We start from the raw sequence: 17,796 nt of genomic DNA on the forward strand, positions 1-17,796 counted from the left end.
CCTGAGCTCACCTGTGAGTGGTGATGCATTCGCTGATGTAGTTGGGACCTAATCCATGACTAGCCTTGAAGATCAGGACCACTTCCTCAAATAGGAAGTAGAAGTGGGTGAAGAGCTAGAGAAGGAATCTTAACCTAGAAAGGACAAAGCACCTGCTGAAACACCAGTTTTCTGGGCAAAATCAGTTTGCTGAAGATAGGGAGAACTTTTAATCATGAGCAGTGGGGCTTGATTTGAACTTTTGGTCTGGATGTGAAAAGCTGCAGTGATCTGCTAGTAGTTCCATCATCTTGCCTACTATATTTATATTTCTGTCATGTTACTAGTTTCAGTATGACTTCAATATTTAAAATGTAACAACTTTTCAAATCTTTCTTTGCTATCCATGTGGTGCCTTAATGTTTTATTTCTTTACAGTCTTTTAAAGAATATAGTTGAAGGGTAGCAGAGAAAATAAATTATTCACTGGCAAAATTTTGGTGATCTTTTAAAAAAGTAAATGAGGTGATGTAAAATGAAATATTTAGCGGCAGTCATTAAGAACAGATTGATTAAACAGATGTTAATGAATTTGTGAGAAGGAAAATAATGAACACCACATCTCATTGTGGGTTGCATTAAAGAGCCTGTATAGCCGGGTAGCTTTCATGGTACTAGGTAAAGTTGTTATGGTTTTTCAGGTCTGCAGTTGCTTAAAGCATTCATTGCTTTAGAGAAAGTAAAATAGTTTGAATTGCCTACAGTAGAATGAGTCCAGCCAACACCTAGAAAAGATATTATTTCCATTGAGTAATGAAAATAATACTCCCATTCCCATTCCATTCTTCTACTTGGGAGAGAAAAACTCTGAAGTATGAAAGAATAAAAATGAACAAGCAAAGGATATAGCTACTTTGCTTATGTCATATGTATACCAAACCAGATATGGTCGTCCAGCAAATCAAAATTATACCTCTTTGTTTTGTTTGGAAGCAACAATAATAATAATATATTCATAAGAAATAATATGCTGTTACATTAGAACTGGAGTTTCAACCATCTGGGACTACACTACCATGTGTCAAGAACTCCATAAATTTCCTGCTGAGGCGGTATGTTGCCTGAGCAGTGTTTTTATGACTAAAACGGAAAGCATGTTTGGTGAGATTATGGAACAGGTTGAACGTGAAAAGGCATGTTCATCAGCCCTGTTGCATCCCCTTTATACCAGCATGTCCTAATCAGGCAGCTGAGGATTCCCCTGGCTTTTGGGCATCCCTTGCTGGCATGGAGCCAGAATAGCTGGCTTTATGCCAAGCCAGCCCTACCACTCCTGACATAAGTATAATAGCAGTATGCCTAGAGATGGGGCATGGCTAGAGCACTGTTGTGTTCATGCAATCAGTGACTCTGGCTTATGGAGCTAATACCCATCAGAATAAGTTAAGGCCATGTGAGAACTACTCTTAACTCATATATTGGGAACAAAACAGGGAATTGGGGGAGCAGCATCTTTGTCTGCTCCCCCTGGATCCTGTGTTTAGCTCCCTTTAGTCATACTCAAGGACTGGACCATAGTGTTCTGCATTTAGGTAAGTAGATCCAGCCAATTGGTACCTTTGCTTGTAATGCTTACCAGTAACTATTGTACTCTATAGGGAAAAAAGGGGTAATACATTAGAGCCATTACACATTGGAAGTACACCTCTTGAAAAAAATCATAATACGTTTGTCTTAACTTTACATGCTTAACAATACTATTAAGCTGGTCTAATAAAAGATATCACATTTACCGAAAGAACCTTGCCTGTCTTAATATTACATGCTTTTAAGAATACTATAAGCACTAGGTGGGTAGACCAGATAAGTGAAGAAATATATAGCATGAGTGAACCAGTTTGCATCCCTGACTAGCAAAACATAACTGGTGTCAAAGCCAAGCCATTTCAGAGATACGATGAGTCAAAAAAGCATTAGAATAATTAATTAATCAATTAATTAATTAATTTAAAATGTAGACTGAAGCTAAAATTTCCAAACATCATAATTTGTCTGATCACTACCCAACTTCCCTCTCCAAAAGCTCATATCTTGGGATGAGATACAGAACAGTTGGGGGATGCTTAAGTTTGTTTTTTTTTACAGTGGAGATGAATTCATTCTAAACTATGGTGCAGCTATCAGTGCTGCACAATATATTTGTATTTTTCCATACAGAATAAATCTCTTTTCACTACCACAAAAATGAGGGAACACTAATACTCTGTTTCTTACATCAGTAGCTGCATGCTTTTGTTTCATCATCATTGTAACATATTTAGTAGATTGAAGTGATTCACTTAAACAACCAATGTGCTTGAATTCCAGGGATTCAGGGATTTGAACATCTGAGAAGAGTCCTATCACATTTATTTCAGTAGCCTTTTTGGTTGCCTTAGTTTGCCTCTGGCTGGATCTGTAATGGCTTTCCCACTGACTCCAGAGTCTTTAAATTAGATAATGATTATGATAATAGTCATGATGATGATTTATATTTAGACCCTGCCCTATCTAGAAAGACTCAGGGTGACATACAGTTACAGACAAACATTCTACAAGATAAGAAACACCAAACAACTCCCTAGTCAGCACCCTAAAACTGTAAATCTTCACCCCATTCCATCCACTCCTTTTCTGCCTGAATATCTTATTTTTCAACAATATATTGCTAATACTAGGTAATTTTTATATTTGTTTATTGTTTTTGTCTGATTAATACTAAAAATGTTTCGGTATTGATCTAATAAAATGGTTTTAGTCACTAATGGGAAGTCAATAATAAGCACAAGGGATTTTCAGGCAGTAGCAGCTTTTTCTAAACCAATTTTTTCAGTTGAAAAAGAGAAAGAAATGAGAAGCCGAATAAAATAAGTATTGGTCAAAGACTCGACATTAAGAAAATCAGTAGTTATTTGTCCACTGCCTAGTTGCAACCTGGTTTGTAGCAGTGCAAACTTCTTTTGACTGTTGTGACAATGCCTCTGAATTGTGAACTGAAGTGACCTGCCAAGGCAATCTGGTCATAATAGAAATTGCTTGCTTGCTGCTTTGTGTCACAAAATCATTTCTGTTAGATTGAAAAAACCCCACAAAAGCTATCATGCACCTCTAATCTTTAGTTGACTTTTTTATTTTCATTATTTGTGTACATTTAACATTCTAAAATAGTGAGACTGTTTTTGACACATTTTTTAGTGTAATAGAATAAGTGAAAACACAGTTCACCCTTATGGCATTCACTCATTTGTGATGAGCTACTCAATGCCTGTAATTGTTGTATATGCTTCAGATGGGAGCTCTTTCTAGAATGTGATCTGCAAAAAGGCTACATTGAAACATATGGGCTAGAGAAATTAGAAATTACACATGAACCAGTATAAGTGATCAGGAACCAGTTTAAATCTGTAACACAACAGATGTTCAGTGCACATAAACCACAGTTTAAGATAAATCTGGATGGACATAATATCATCCTTAACTAATTTAGGCTGAATCAGTTTATTGAACTTCTGTTCCAGATCCCAGTTCTTGAATCCTTCAGATTCAAGTTAACTCACAGTCCTCCAGCATCCCAGGATGCTTTGCACCTCTCCATAGGGTGGGGGGGCTAGCCTTGGCCCAAGCTATCTGTTCCAGCCTAGCAGGGAGGCATGTTCTAGTGCCCCATGGCTTCTGGCCTGGGCCACTACAGGGATGTGGCTGCATTTCTGGATCAAAAATGAATGTCTGTTCACTTGTGTATCAGTTTAATCTACTCACTTTCAACTAATCTGAGAAGATTGAATTGATTCAGCGACAGGCTTTTTGACTATCTGTACTTAGCCATGATGATAGAGTCATGGTTTCTATATCCTGGGAACCAGTGATTGATTATACATGAACTCTTGCATTTTACATTAGACATCATTTGTTGGAACAGCTTGGCAATAATAACGTGAAGGTGCCGAATATCACTGGTAGTAAATTTCACGTCATGTATGCAACATATTAAGCCCAGCCTTTCTGCAAGGTATCTGTCAAATCTGGTCTACTAAGAAACTGATAAAACTATTTTAATTTTGAGTGGACTTTTTAAAACTAGTTTAGTTACAGCACTACAATCCCTGGTATGTCATTAGTTATACTGATATAAAAGTGATTTATACTGGTAAAGCTTATTTTTGTACCCAGAAAAGAATATATGTCCTGATATAAACACTTTAATAGATAACAGCAATGGTACAAATAGTTTCGTACTTCTTTGTACTACCAGTGTAGTTGAAGAGGCACATTTTTGTGTAGAAAAGGTCATAATTGCTTTCTTTGTTTCTGTTTCTGAACATCTACATAAGACTAATAAACATGTCCTCTGAATTCCAAATAAATGAAAATTACTCTATCTTACCAAATACAGCCAGATGGTGGTACTGATATCCTTGACATGTAATTTACACTGCTATTTACATCTCCACAGACTTTGAACGTAGATTCTGACAAGAATTCAGTTTGTATACAGAGTCCCACGTGCAGAGAATTAGACAGTTACAGTTGTGATATACCATACTTTTTGTTTTACTCTACTGTTCTGCCCTGGAAATATTAATATAGGCTCTTAAAGACCAGTTTGTTTAAAGTTATAAACAAACTGGTCTGCTGGGAACAGTGATTGTACTACCTTCCAATCCAATGCAATTTATAGCACCTCGCCCATCCTCCAGCTCATAGCATCTTGGTTTGATATAGGGGCTTGAGCTATGTCCCAGTGAAGTCAGTGGAACAACTTTGACTTTGGCTGGAGTTAAATTGCATTTTATTCTCTGTTCTCTGTATGGATATGTTTTCTATGAGTAGCCCCTTCCCAAAGGTTAGTTGAAGGTTATAACAATAAAATTAAAAAGTTATAGCTTACCACTAAAAACAACCAAATAAAACATGTTAGCGGATTTGCTTCTCTAGTTACAGAAGGTATAGGCAGATGCAAGTAAAAGCATGATTATTTGCTCCAAAAATATGCTGCTGAGTGCCAGAGTATTTTGCTTTTATTTATAATTTTAAAGACACTTTTCATGGGTGACATTGTTGAATTATTGCCCCTTCAGCAGAAGATATGACAAATACTTAAAACAGAGATAAAATGGCACTGCAGCACTCTTATTGAGGGAGACAAGAATGTACTTCTTTAAACAAGTTTGAATGCTTAAGGAATTCAGATGGTAACTTGGTATTCTGAGTGGTGAAGCAGGTTCTGGCCCTGACTTAACTATGTTTCTGGAAAAAGAAGCTTTCTGAGATTGTATCTCCCTTAGAAGTCAGAGAGGATCCTGTTTACATAGAAAGTGCTTCTAGAATGCCCCCGTGGAGCCTATAGGTAATTCCAGCTTGCCTAATACACTATTATTTTCAGTCTCTCACCCTGTCTGTGTAGGTACTTCGATGACTCCTGTCATGTTAATATCTAAGCATTTGAAAATGGAAAGAAGAATAATAATCCCCCTTGCCCCAGATTGACTAGTTTATGAGGGGCTTTTTAAATCATGTATTAACGTCTGTGTTTGAGTGGTTTTGAGGTACAGGTGAAAAAAAATTCTAAGGAAAAGCTGAACTGAAAAAAACCAGCAGCTTCTACATTTTATCCTGAAAGTGGTCCCCTCTTCTCTGATGCTCGTGACCTCTGTAGTTCCTGTGGAAAGTCCACCATCTTCCCTTTGCTGACTGAAAATGTCATTGTTTTAGTAGAAGATCTCTTCTAGGGGTTGTCATGATTGCAATGGGAGAAGTGATCTCCTAGGTAATCAGATTTAGTGGAAAGCCAATTGAGTGAGGTTTACGCAGTGCCCCATGATGCTAAGCATATGTACTGCTGTTTTGTACCTGCTGGAGTGTTTTCAGCTCTTAGTGGTAAGTAGATATATGAAAGATACAAGATTATAACTTTCACAGATTTGACACCTTCCTCCTAATTCAAAAGGAAGTTTATTTCAAACATTAAAACTTGTGAAATGGAGAAGTCAAAAGAACATAGAAGTTTTATTATTGTTGTTATTATTAGTATAATTATAATTATTTCCTCTTTTGGCAGGCTATCTAGAAAGTCTTACAAAATATATTAGGAAACTGGTCTTCAGGAGTACATTTGATAGAAATTCATGTCCTCAGAAGAGCTAGTTTCGTTCTGCTACAGAAAAGTGTCTGAAAGAGTTATGCTTTGAAAGGTTCAAAACTTTGCAGTAAAGAAAAAAATACCATGTGACACAAGAAACCTTCCTCTTTCAGTCCCTTATAAAACTGTAATAAGATGGAAATGTAAAGTATAAGAAATATCTGATTGTATGGTAATATAAAAAAAGTCTTGAAAACCATTCAAGTATGTACAGTTTCTAGATATTGTTCTAAAATTATTTAACTCCTAAAATTTAGTTATTTACATGTAACAGAACAACCATTAATTACTGTTGGATTTCTTTTGACTTTTTATATTAGACACAGGCTGCAATAGAGAGAGTCCAGGAATATCTCATTCCCCAATGGAAGGCATTTACATGAAAATCATAGTCAAGTATTATTCTTCAACCTCATTGTGCAAATTTAGCAAAGACAGAAAAAGGACAGAAAACTCTTACTGCTATCATTTGGTTTTCAGCTCACTAATGCTGAATCTAACATTTAAGCACATGTTTAGGCCTTGGTATTCAAGTGGTAATGTTGAAGGTCCATTGGAGTCACTTCATGTACTTCAGGTTATGCAAGTGCCTTGCTAGATTGAGGTCTATCAATGTTCCACTGCAAGTCAAACACCCAGATAATAATGAACATAACTCATCTCCTTTTCCCATTTCAACAGAAGCTGTGGTGAACTGGATTCTGTGCAGGTGGAATCCTAAAGAGTATGGATTTCCTTATCAGGGAATTGTTTAGAAGGGAATAATGCTAACCTCCAAAATGTTAATAATTTTCCCTATAATACCTGGTTTTATCAAACTGTAAAGCATAAGTAGAGATGTGGAGGTTACACGTCATTAACAACATAAATCCTTTGCCTTTTGTCTTTAATCAGTCCCTGGAGGCTTTTTAAGGCTTGTGACGTTGCAAAAGGCTTTCAGCAGGCCACAGTACACATTCTTCTTTAAGTAGACAATGGATAGTGAAGGTTTCGTTTAGACCAGATGTGTTGGAGGTGCATACTAGCGCATCAGAAATTCATCATCACTACTAGAAAGAGAACATTCACCATCAAATAGAGCTGCACGGTTGAAAGTGCTGTTAGACTTCTAACTGTGGTCTCTTGGTAAGTGAAATGGATCCCTGATGGTGTTGCTTCTGCCACTCAGCTTAAGGCCTCTAGAAAAGTCCTCCAAACTAATCCTAGAGTTTGGGTACTATGCCAGATTTCATGAAAATAGCCATCTCTGGAGAAAAGGAATGAGAAAGAAGGGAGCCTAGGAGTCATCTTGAGTTCAGGCAGGACCAGCCACTTACCAGCTTCTGTTGCTACTCTTCCATGAATATTCTATATGGTATAATTTTCAATGATGTGAGGCTGATAAGTGCCTTCACCATAACATGACCTAGTGCTTTTTCATCCATAAAATCAGTCACAAGATTCTCTGGGAAGCAAAAGAAGATTTTTCCAGTGGGTGGTCTGCCACCTGTTTATGCTACCAAAGGATTCATGTTATAGACAAGGCCTCCCTATATAGGAAAACTAAGTGTCCTGTTGTTGCTGCAATATCTGCAGAAGCCTGATATTTATGTGCAAAAATGGTTATTTACATATGGCCATTTTGCATATTAAAGTTTGGAAATTTTATATCCCACTCTTGGTTTGAAGATAAAAAGGGGAAGAAATACAGTTTTAGATGCAGCCATTTTTAGAATCTAGAAACTCAGCCCATTTATGTTTAGAAAAATAATATTTATTTCAACTGTAGACATACTGTAAGACAAAATCATAATTACCAGGTATTATAGATTGCTGTATCGCATATAGCTATACCCTATATATATATAGTCGTCACCTTGTTTCTGCAGGACAGCCTGAAGAAACAATCTTCCTTAACTGAGTAACAGTAGCGAGAGGCAAGCCTGCTCCCAAGCCTGCCATCAGACCTGTGTACTGGATGGAGTCCTTGGATTAGCCCAGTGTACCAGATCCACAGCCATGTACCAAGTCCAACCCCTTGCACTGGTCCAGGGCTACAAGCTGAGTCAGACCCAGTGCACTGAATTTAGGACTGTACTCTGGGTCCAGGGCTGTGTACTGGGTATGTGTTGGGCTTGATCTGGCATGCTGGGGTTGGAGCCACATGCCAAGTTTGACCCTATCTGTGGGCTCCAGGGCAGTGTGCCAGGCCCAGCTCTGCTCACTGGCTTTGGGGCTTCATGCTGGGTATCAGCCTGTAGTCCAACTCTGGAACCATGTTCCTAGTTGAACCCCATATGCTGAGTCTGAGACTGCACACCAGGTCCAGGGCCATGCACTGGGTATGGTGATGGACCAATCCTGAAGGCTGGCCCAATTCGGCATGAGAGGCCATGTCATTTATCCAGGAGCAACGCCCCCACCGGTCCAGAAATTCGGTGCCAAGGAAGCAGTGGCGGTATTAATTGCTGCAGCTCCCAGAGCTTTGACAATTAAAGCTGCCACTGTTTCCCTGTCACTGAATTAGTGGACCCATATAATCACACCCTAATTTTCACAAGCTGATTTTGAGGGGCTGGGTGTATGTTATGTGCAAGAAAATACAGTATTTGTATTACAGAAGCCCTTATTACTGTTGGCACCCCTATATGTGCTACATATGTGGAAAAAGATACAGATTTTCCCTACCATAAGAATCTTATTATCAAAGCTGATCTGCTTGACAAACATGTGCAAGGCGTTACAGAAGAATTGGGCTGCATTAGAAATAAGCATTTTAGAGAGCATTAGCATCTAACTTTTACTAAAATAACACATTGTATATTCTTTACATTTAGAGTCCATATTATATTTCATATACTTCAACCTTTCCTACCCACTGCTTCAGCTGTTTCATGCCTGCAAACCATTTTTGACAAAAAAGGGCAAGTCTGTAGTTTGGTGTGCCTTTTAAAATATGCTCAGCATGTGAGAGATTGACTTCATACAGATAAGAATAGCTATGCTTGATGTATCCTATTTACATGTGGCAGAATTAAAAAAAACCCAAAGCCTATGTAAAGATGAACAGACAAGAAGCTAAATGTCTAAAATACTAGGGGAGTTAATGCTATGCAGTGATTTTAATTCTGTGATGGGAAGTGTAAGAACAGTATGCTCCCTGGCATACATCGCCATTTAAACTGCAAAGGTTTCAGTTGCATGGCAACATGAAGAGCCCAATTGTGTTCGAGGTATATGTATTAATGCATTCAGAGTGAGGGGTGGGGAGCAAGTTGGAAAAAAATAAAAGAACTTTCAACATTACCCACTCATATATATAAAATAAGGCCTTTGTGCTTGGAGGAACACAGACTCTTTTGAAAAAAAAATTATTTATTGTGCTTTCCCTCAAAGTTCCCCCTCAGAAATGAAGATGTTAAATTAAAATTTGTGTTGGACTGTGAGGGCAATTGCAGTCCAAAGTGCCAGGGGAGTATATATCATTCCTGAGACTGGTGAGTCCCCTGAAAAAGAAAGCTTTCACAGTATGTATAATCACAGGAATTATTTTTTCCCCCTAAGATATATTACTATTGTTGTTCCCACAGGTAACAAGTAATGCTTTTTATCTGTTGCATTTTTGCCACTCTACTGTTTTCTCTGAATCCACTTCTGGCTTCCTCTGTTTTCCTTGGTTCACTATGCTGCATTGTGCTTTCCTTCCCGATATCCAAGTAGTTGTAACAGTGCAAGGGAAGAGCAAATTGTTTTGCCAGCCTGTGTCAGTTCCTGGCTCCAGTGCCAGCCTTCTCACTCTAGTCTAGTACAGTGACTACTGTTGCTAGTCCATGAGGCTGGAGGAGCGCAGGCTGCTACAGTTTCAAAGAGGCAGGTAGGAGTCTCCAGATGTTGTTACTCTGGAGACTAGAACAGCTGTCCTGAGCTAGTGAGGCAAAAGCAGTCATAAACTGGTACCTTAAACTGGATTTAAAACAGCTGGATTTATAAAGTACACAAGCCACCAGAGCATATTAGTGGACCTGGCCTACACTTTTCAGTAGGGTTGCATGAATGTAGCCAAGAGGAGAATATATCCCTGCAGTTGGAACATCGTCAACTGTTCTGATGCAGGAGTAGAATTCAACTCACTCCTACTACCTGTGTTGTGTTTTTAGGACCAGCAGGATAAAATGCTAGTAAAATGAAGAAATACATCTTTTGTCACTAAAATTGAAACTTTTGACTTTAGGCACACTTTGGGGGGAGGGGTGGGCAAATATTTTCCTTGTGTAGAAGACTAGAAAAAGGCTTTGAAATCTGTTCTGAGCAATTTAAGGGGTGTTTAAGTGGTGTGGTGACTTTGGGTTGGCTTTCTTCACAACAGTGATTTTCTCTTCCCAGAAGCAGAATGGTGAAGCAAAAGGTGCCATTTTTAGACAATTACTTTTCAGAATAGGGTACTGTTGCTCAACCTTTTGGCCTCCCAGGCCAGTTGAGCAGCACGGGGCCCATCCATGGTCTGGATTTGGTCCTGAGGCGCAGCACGACGACCTCCCTGCCCCACATGCTGGGATTGGGCCCTGAGGGCCTGATGCTACCCCCTCTTGGACTCCTATACTGGGATTGGCCCCTGTGTCCTAGCATTGACCTTGTGTGGCTCGATGTGGTAGGATCTGATGCCCCATCCAGCATCCAGGGCCTGGGGCTGTCCATGGGGCAGTAGCAGAGAAGTGCCATTGCACCCCAGCCACCAAATTTCTTCTACACCCGTGGGGAGCCCTGCAGGGTGGATGATAATGGCACTGCAGGCTGGATCTGGCCCATAGGCGAGCAGTTAAGCATGGCTGGAATAGAGCAACGCTTGGAAGCCTAAACAATTTGACTGATACCACTTCATAGTTTCATAGTAGCTAGGGTCAGGAGGGACCTGAACAGATCATCTAGCCTGACCCCTGCCACAGGCAGGAATGAATGCTGGGTTCACAAGACCCCAGACAGTGAACATCCAACCTCTCCTTGAATTTGCCAAAGGTAAGCACGAGGAGCACTTCTCTAGGAAGTTGGTTTCAGATTCTGGCCACCCTGACTGTAAAATATTGATCTCTAACCTAAACCTATTCTCCATCAGCTTATTACCATTTTTCCTTGTCACCCCAGGTGGTGCTGGGGAGAAAAGGGTTCTTCCTGTTTGCTGATGATCTCCCCTGATGAGTTTGTAGGCAGCCACCAGGTCCCCCCTCAGCCTCCTCTTGCCAAGGCTAAACAGGTTCAGGTCCCTCAGTCCCTCCTTGTAGGGCCTGTCCTGCTGCCCTCTCACCAAGCGGGTGGCCCTCCTCTGAACTCTCTCCAGGCTGGCCACATCCCTCTTGAAGTGCGGTGCCCAGTACTGGGCACTTTCCCAGATTTGCTATTGTTGTGGTTCCTGGTTGCTACTCAGCCCAACTAAATAAACAACAAGCATAGTTTGTTAAAATCTTGGGCTTAAAATTAATATATGGTGTCCCATATTATATGATGCCTTCATCTTCCCAGTTTCTTTTTCACAAAGGAACTGTATGTACAGTCCTGAATGAATAGCGGGGTCATTCAAGTAGAACAATGTAGTAAACGAAGCTCACAATTCCTATCAGAGGCCCAGAGCTAGTACAACACTTTGAACAGGCTGTCTATTTTTGAAAAGTACTTTCCCAGTGGGGTATCTCATTCAGTCTGGCAGGAAGGATGAGGAGAAAGCACCAACAGAAACATCAAGGGAAGGAGAAAACAAGGAGAGAAACCAAGTACTACAATAGGAAGGGGCAGGGCAGCAGAGCAACAGCAGAAAGACAGGCAGAGGAGCTCAAGAGGGAACAGAAATCAGGGGGGCCAGGATAGGACATAAAATAAGAAAGGGGAGGCTGCTTGGGAGTGAGGGGAGTTATTCTGTAGGAGGAACACAGGAAATCAAGCAAGCAAGCAAAAGATATTATAAATAAAAAGACAAAAATGGGAGACAGCCTACGAGGAGAAAGAGAATAGAAGAGAGAAAGGTATGGCAGATATGATACACATGATTTGAAAACATGGATGCCAAGCTGGTGATGTCAAAAGCTTTTTTTTTTTTTCTGTTTTTTTGCACTGGTCCTGGAAGCACTTCTATACCAGCTCAATGCATGGAGTGGATGGAGCAAGCTCCGGTTCCACCATCCAACACCAAAAAGAATCTGCTCAATATAGACCTCCGATGGAGGACATATCAGAGACAATCACCTGCCCTGGGGAGCCCACTTATGTGGTCACGCTGCTTCCCTACCCCAAAGGCAGGTTAGGAGAAGCTCATTCTGTTCTACATTGCAAGGCTCAGAATGAACCTTAGCCACGTGAGGTCCTAAAGCATTGGTGGGCACCAAGGGTTACATTCACTTTGGTGCAGAACAGCTGGTCACAGCCCATATACCACTTAAATCCCACTGGTGCCTCATTTTGAAGAGCTACTGTGGCATTTAAGTAACCTTATGCTGGTCTCCTAATTTGTCACTCACAAAGCATAATTCTATGCCTTAAATAAAATGGAAAATAAGGTTAGCAGAGATTAGGTTAGGGGCAGTTTTATTTAGAAAGCTTCTCACATATTTTGGGAGGGAAGGAGGTAAGGCCAGAATGCTGTTACTTATACGATTCAAGGGAGATTGCTGCTAATTGTTACCATAGGACACATACAACAATTAGATTAACAGGGCAGGCATTCTTCTTTTTTAATTTGCAAGCCACACCTGTGGGTTTACAGTTTTTTTCGCCTTGCTGAACGCCACACTTCATAGTAATGCAGTTAATAAGAAAATTAATCTTTTAAAGCTCATTGTCACCAGAGCTTTATTGGCCTCTTTCTACAACAGCAGAGGCAGTTATTATTTAGTCAAAGAGGTGTATTAATATGATTGAGAGCTCTTTTCTAAATATATGTTCTTCCACTTGTTCAAACAAACTAGATTACCAAAAAATACTGGACTGAATCAGAATTTTAGGTTTAGTTTTGGAAGGAGATTTGCATCAAATAAAAACCGATCTTTACTGCCTCGTCACCATCTACCTTGTGCCTAACAAATGATCATTTCATGTTACTTGAGCTCAATTCAGTGTGAGGCTCAGAGGCCTGTAGTGAAAAGAAAATCTTACTCTTTTAGCCAGGGAAGTAAAACCTGCCCTTGAGATGCTTTTTCCCTCCTCAATCTTTCCTTCGCTAGGAAAAGAGGTCAAGGCAGTGTGAAGTTGTTTCTTTCTCATTCTGCTAGTCTCTGCTCCTTGAATTGGTCATCGTTATTACCAGCCATAACATTAAAGATCATGAGTTACCAGAAAGTCATGAGATATTTTTTTAAAATTACTTATTTTGCTGCCTCTTATTTGAGGTCTCAAGGAGAATTTCGGTCACATTTTCAAACGTATCTGTACAACTCTGGGGCTACAAATCTACTTTTCCTTTAAAAACAAAGTGAGATTTTATGCCATTATTGTATCTAGGAGATGAGGCTTTACTTAAAACATGTACTATTGAAAATATCATGACCAGACAACAAATATTGGAAACACTGGCTCACTCCTATCTTCTCTCATCATTTTTCTTTTTTTTTTACAAAGCCAATGTTTTTCAGGGGGGATCAAAGCTATGAGGGAAAACTTTTTTTCTATCATTGATGAAGGGATTAGACCAAAAGAGCTCTTTGTCAAATGGCAATTGAGTGGCCATGCAGGGGAAAAGAAAGTATTAGAATAGGTTGGAGGCTGGAGAGAAAAATCTATTGGAAGTTAAGGTACCTTTTAGAAGGAAGAGAGCACACAGAGTGCAAGTTTCTCATCAGTTCAGGGTATGCATCAAGGAGGTGTCTAAAATATTCTGTAGCTATATGTCTTGGGGGATTACCTATAAGAATAGATGTCCATAGGAAAATGGCATGAGGGGATGGCTACATGTTTAGTTATGGTCTCTTACTAATATTAGGAAAGTAAGTGGTAAAGAAGCATTACGTAGCCATGGGTAAAAGGATCCCTCTTGACATAACCCCAGCACAATTCTCCTGTCTCTGATGAACTGGGAATTAAATCCTGTGCATTACTCTGCAGTTATGTAAAGTGGTGACTAATATTTTCTCCTGTTGATCACTGATGAATTCCTGAGGTGAAAAGATCCATATAGATTTGGAGTATAGTCACAAAGCAGGATTGATAATATTTGATATATTGAAACAGCTGACAAACAAATTAAGGTGGGGTTTCAATTCAATGTTTTCAGGAGAAATTAGCATATGGTACTAAATTTGGAAGAGAAAAATAGTATAATTTGACACAATAGCTATATACTGTAACAGAAATGCCAGATCATATAGTCTGTCAGTAAGGAAATAACTAGCTTCTGGTACTTTGGCATTCGAGTTTTGTCTTTGGAAGTGATTTTGTGAATGAAATATTCAGCAAATAACTTCTGGCTTTCCTTTCAGATTTCACTTGATGCTTTAAAAGCACAAGTCATGTTTGATGCATCTGATATTGGTAATACAAACTATAGTTTATAAAAACTCAAATATTTCCATGTGTTGTCTCAGTATTTTTTTTATTCATGGTCTCCATTTACTTCCATTTTATTTTAATTTCAAACCTCAACAGTTAGTTCCCTCTTCCCCTAAGCTATTCTAGCTATTCAATCCCCGTCTAACAGGCTCAGAGAAGCATGAGCAATTAGAATGCAATATATATAAATGCAGGGAGTTATAGCTGTGATAAGAACATATTTCATGTGGTAGCTAAATTTTCTTTTTGGGCTTTTTAGGATAAACAACACTTTGTTTGATGCCATGTGAACAGGGAAGCCATTTCTGTGTATCAGACAGATGGAATCTTTGTCCAGCTCTTCCTTCTTTATCCTGTTGGGTCAGTACTGCATTAAGGAGTTACGTTAACTTCCAGTTTTTGTGATAGGTTTTACCTAACATAATGCTTCTTTTCTAAGCAGTGTAGTAATTTCTTTTCTAAGCAGTGTAGTAATTTCTGTTGCTTATGTAACTGGAAATATGCTTACAATCAATTTTTTCTAGAGATTGGTTTCATATGGAAAGGAAGTGTCAGTTTTTTGGGCTGTAAATGTGTGCTGGTATGTATCTTCCTGTCATAATGGTATAAGCTTTTACATTAGGGCACCTTGGCTTTTTAATGAAAGTGTCAAGCACCTTCTGGTACTGGAAACATGAAATGTGTGGCTGCCTGAAGAGAAACCATACACTGAGCTCCAGTCTGTGGGAACTGAGATGCTCATGACAAGCTCTCCTATGCCAGCATGAGTTTTTAGGTGCAGACAGAAGTGTAGCTCCTCAGTCTAACTCATGGAGCTCCACAGAAAGCGCCATGAGTTAGACTGATCCTCCCAACCCAACAGATGTTAGCTGTTGGGTTAGGAGGGTGGGGAATCAAGCTCCAATTAGGAGGCTGTGGCAGGGCACTGTTTGTGCCTGCCACTTTAAGGGCCAGAAACTGGCAGGTGCCTGATTAGGGCAGCCACTTTAGATTCAGGGCTGCCCATATAAGCAGAGCATTTTACTGCTGGGAGCCAGGCAACAACATTGCTTGGCTGCAGGGCTGCCGGTATCATCTGAAGGTAAGGGAGGAGCTGTAGGGGATGGTCAGGAGGCTCCTGGTCCTGGTATGACCTAAAACTGCACCCTGCCAGGAGTGGGTGGCCTGGTGGGACTCCCAGTGGTGCAGGAGCCCCCAGGAAATCCCAGGCCAGTTACCACCCCGATGGAAGGTGGGTTGTGGCACCTGAATCCCTACCCCTTTTTGTAGGGTCTGGAAGGTGGACCCCAGAGGAAGAGTGTGAGGCCATGGACTCACAAACCTGTCTGAACATTCCCCCAACTGGTCAATGCTGGGGCCAGGACAGGAAGGGTGAAAGGGCCATGGGCCCACTGCAAGGAACACCCAAGAGCCGAGGGCCTGGGGTTCCAACTGGCCTGGAGGTGGGCCAGGGCTAGTAGCCCAAGGTCCCAGGGGGGGACCACACCCATGAGGGGGAAGTAGCTCAGGGAGCTATGTTGCCAAGAATGAAGGTGGATTAGGCTGCCAGAATGGAGGGACTGTAGTGGGGTTCAACAGTAGGATTCTGGGCCTCAGTGAGGGGCTGCTGATTATGAGAACTATGGATGCCATCTGTGAGGCTGGGCTGCGGTGTAAGGGAGGAAAGGAGCTGCAGATAGTGCCCCCTGGCTTCAGGGCAGGAAATGGGCAGCCTCCCGCTTTATTAAGATCAATTAAATAATTAACAATGAGGTGTGGCAGGAGAGAAGGCAGGTGGTTAGCCCAGAAAAAGGTGGATGGGCCACAGTGAAATCTGCCTGGAGAAGGCCCCTGTTACAGAGGCCATCCAAGGAGAGAGGCTGCATCTCTGCAGCATCTTGCCATAATTCTGCCCCACCCAGTCTGGCCCCCAGTGATGTCTCCAGATGGGAGGGAGAGAAAACAGGAGAGGGCGGTCTGTTTTGGGATTTCTCCAGGCTGCAATGGATGGGGGAGGGTTGTGGATTGGAGGCCCTCACCTCTGGGAGAGTTGTGGGAGAGGCTCCAATGCACTGGCTCTACCCTCTAGTGCCTGCTGGGCACCCCCCAGAACAAGCTCCCTCTGCTCCCTCTCCCCCTCCCATTATGAAAACAGCGCTGGGAGCAAGGCTGGGCTGTGTCAGCTGAGCCCTGCTCTTGGCACGCACAGACACAAATTAATGAAGATACTTTGCTTTGGAGTGCCTTCATCTGAACCCTCATATGATGAGGATTCAGATTGTTGCAGGATCGGGCCATTTTAAAGTGCTCTGCAGCTGTGGACTTGTGTTAGGTAATGGCTATAAAGCGCTTTCAGGGGACAGAGTGGGCAAAAAATTGTCACGTCTGTCTGCACCTCTTCTTAGAGACTGGGAGTGGTAGGGGAGTTGCCAGTTCTGTTTTTACATGTCCCTACTGTGTTTGACACATGAGTTTGCAGGACCTGTAATTCAAAGGCCTTTTGAGCTAGGATGCCTATCTGCATGCAAGACTAAAAGATCTCCCTTCAAAAAGAAAAAAAATGTTCCCTTTTTCTTCTGTTCTCTGCTCCAATTTGTATTATGTGACTGTTTCACAGGATTCAGCTTTCTTAAGACACCCCGCCTTTGCTTTCTTGGCCTTTGTTTTATTTATTTGTGGAAAACTAAGAAATTAGTTTTGAAATTAGGGTTGAGAAGTGTAGCTGCTGTAGAATTCTGAATATCCTTATTTTTATCTAGTGTCTTCTGTCCACTTTTCTTTCTTCTTATGATCTCTTTCAATCTGACCCTCCCCACATAGGTCAGGGACAGGTTTTGGTAAGTACTCTTTGTGCTCAGTTAGTGACTTTTTCATACATAGTGGAATGTAGGTTCGCAAGCTGTTCTCTTGCCTTCCTTCCTGCACTGGCCATAATCTTTCCTCTGTTCTTGTGGGTCAGCCAAGTGGCTGAAAAACTCATAACCAATAGAGCAGGGCAGTGAGATCTGTGAAATACAAATGTCACTTTGTAGCTTACGTACCTTCAAAGTGAATTGCACATTTTAGTATTTCTGTCATAAACAGCTTCATATAGTGTGTGTGTGTGTGTGTGTGTGTGTGTGTGTGTGTGTGTGTGTGTGTGTGTGTGTGTGTGT

This window comes from Crocodylus porosus, unplaced genomic scaffold (assembly GCF_001723895.1).
Source record: "Crocodylus porosus isolate Cpor-Errol unplaced genomic scaffold, CroPor_comp1, whole genome shotgun sequence".
Classification (NCBI taxonomy): Eukaryota; Metazoa; Chordata; order Crocodylia; family Crocodylidae; genus Crocodylus; species Crocodylus porosus.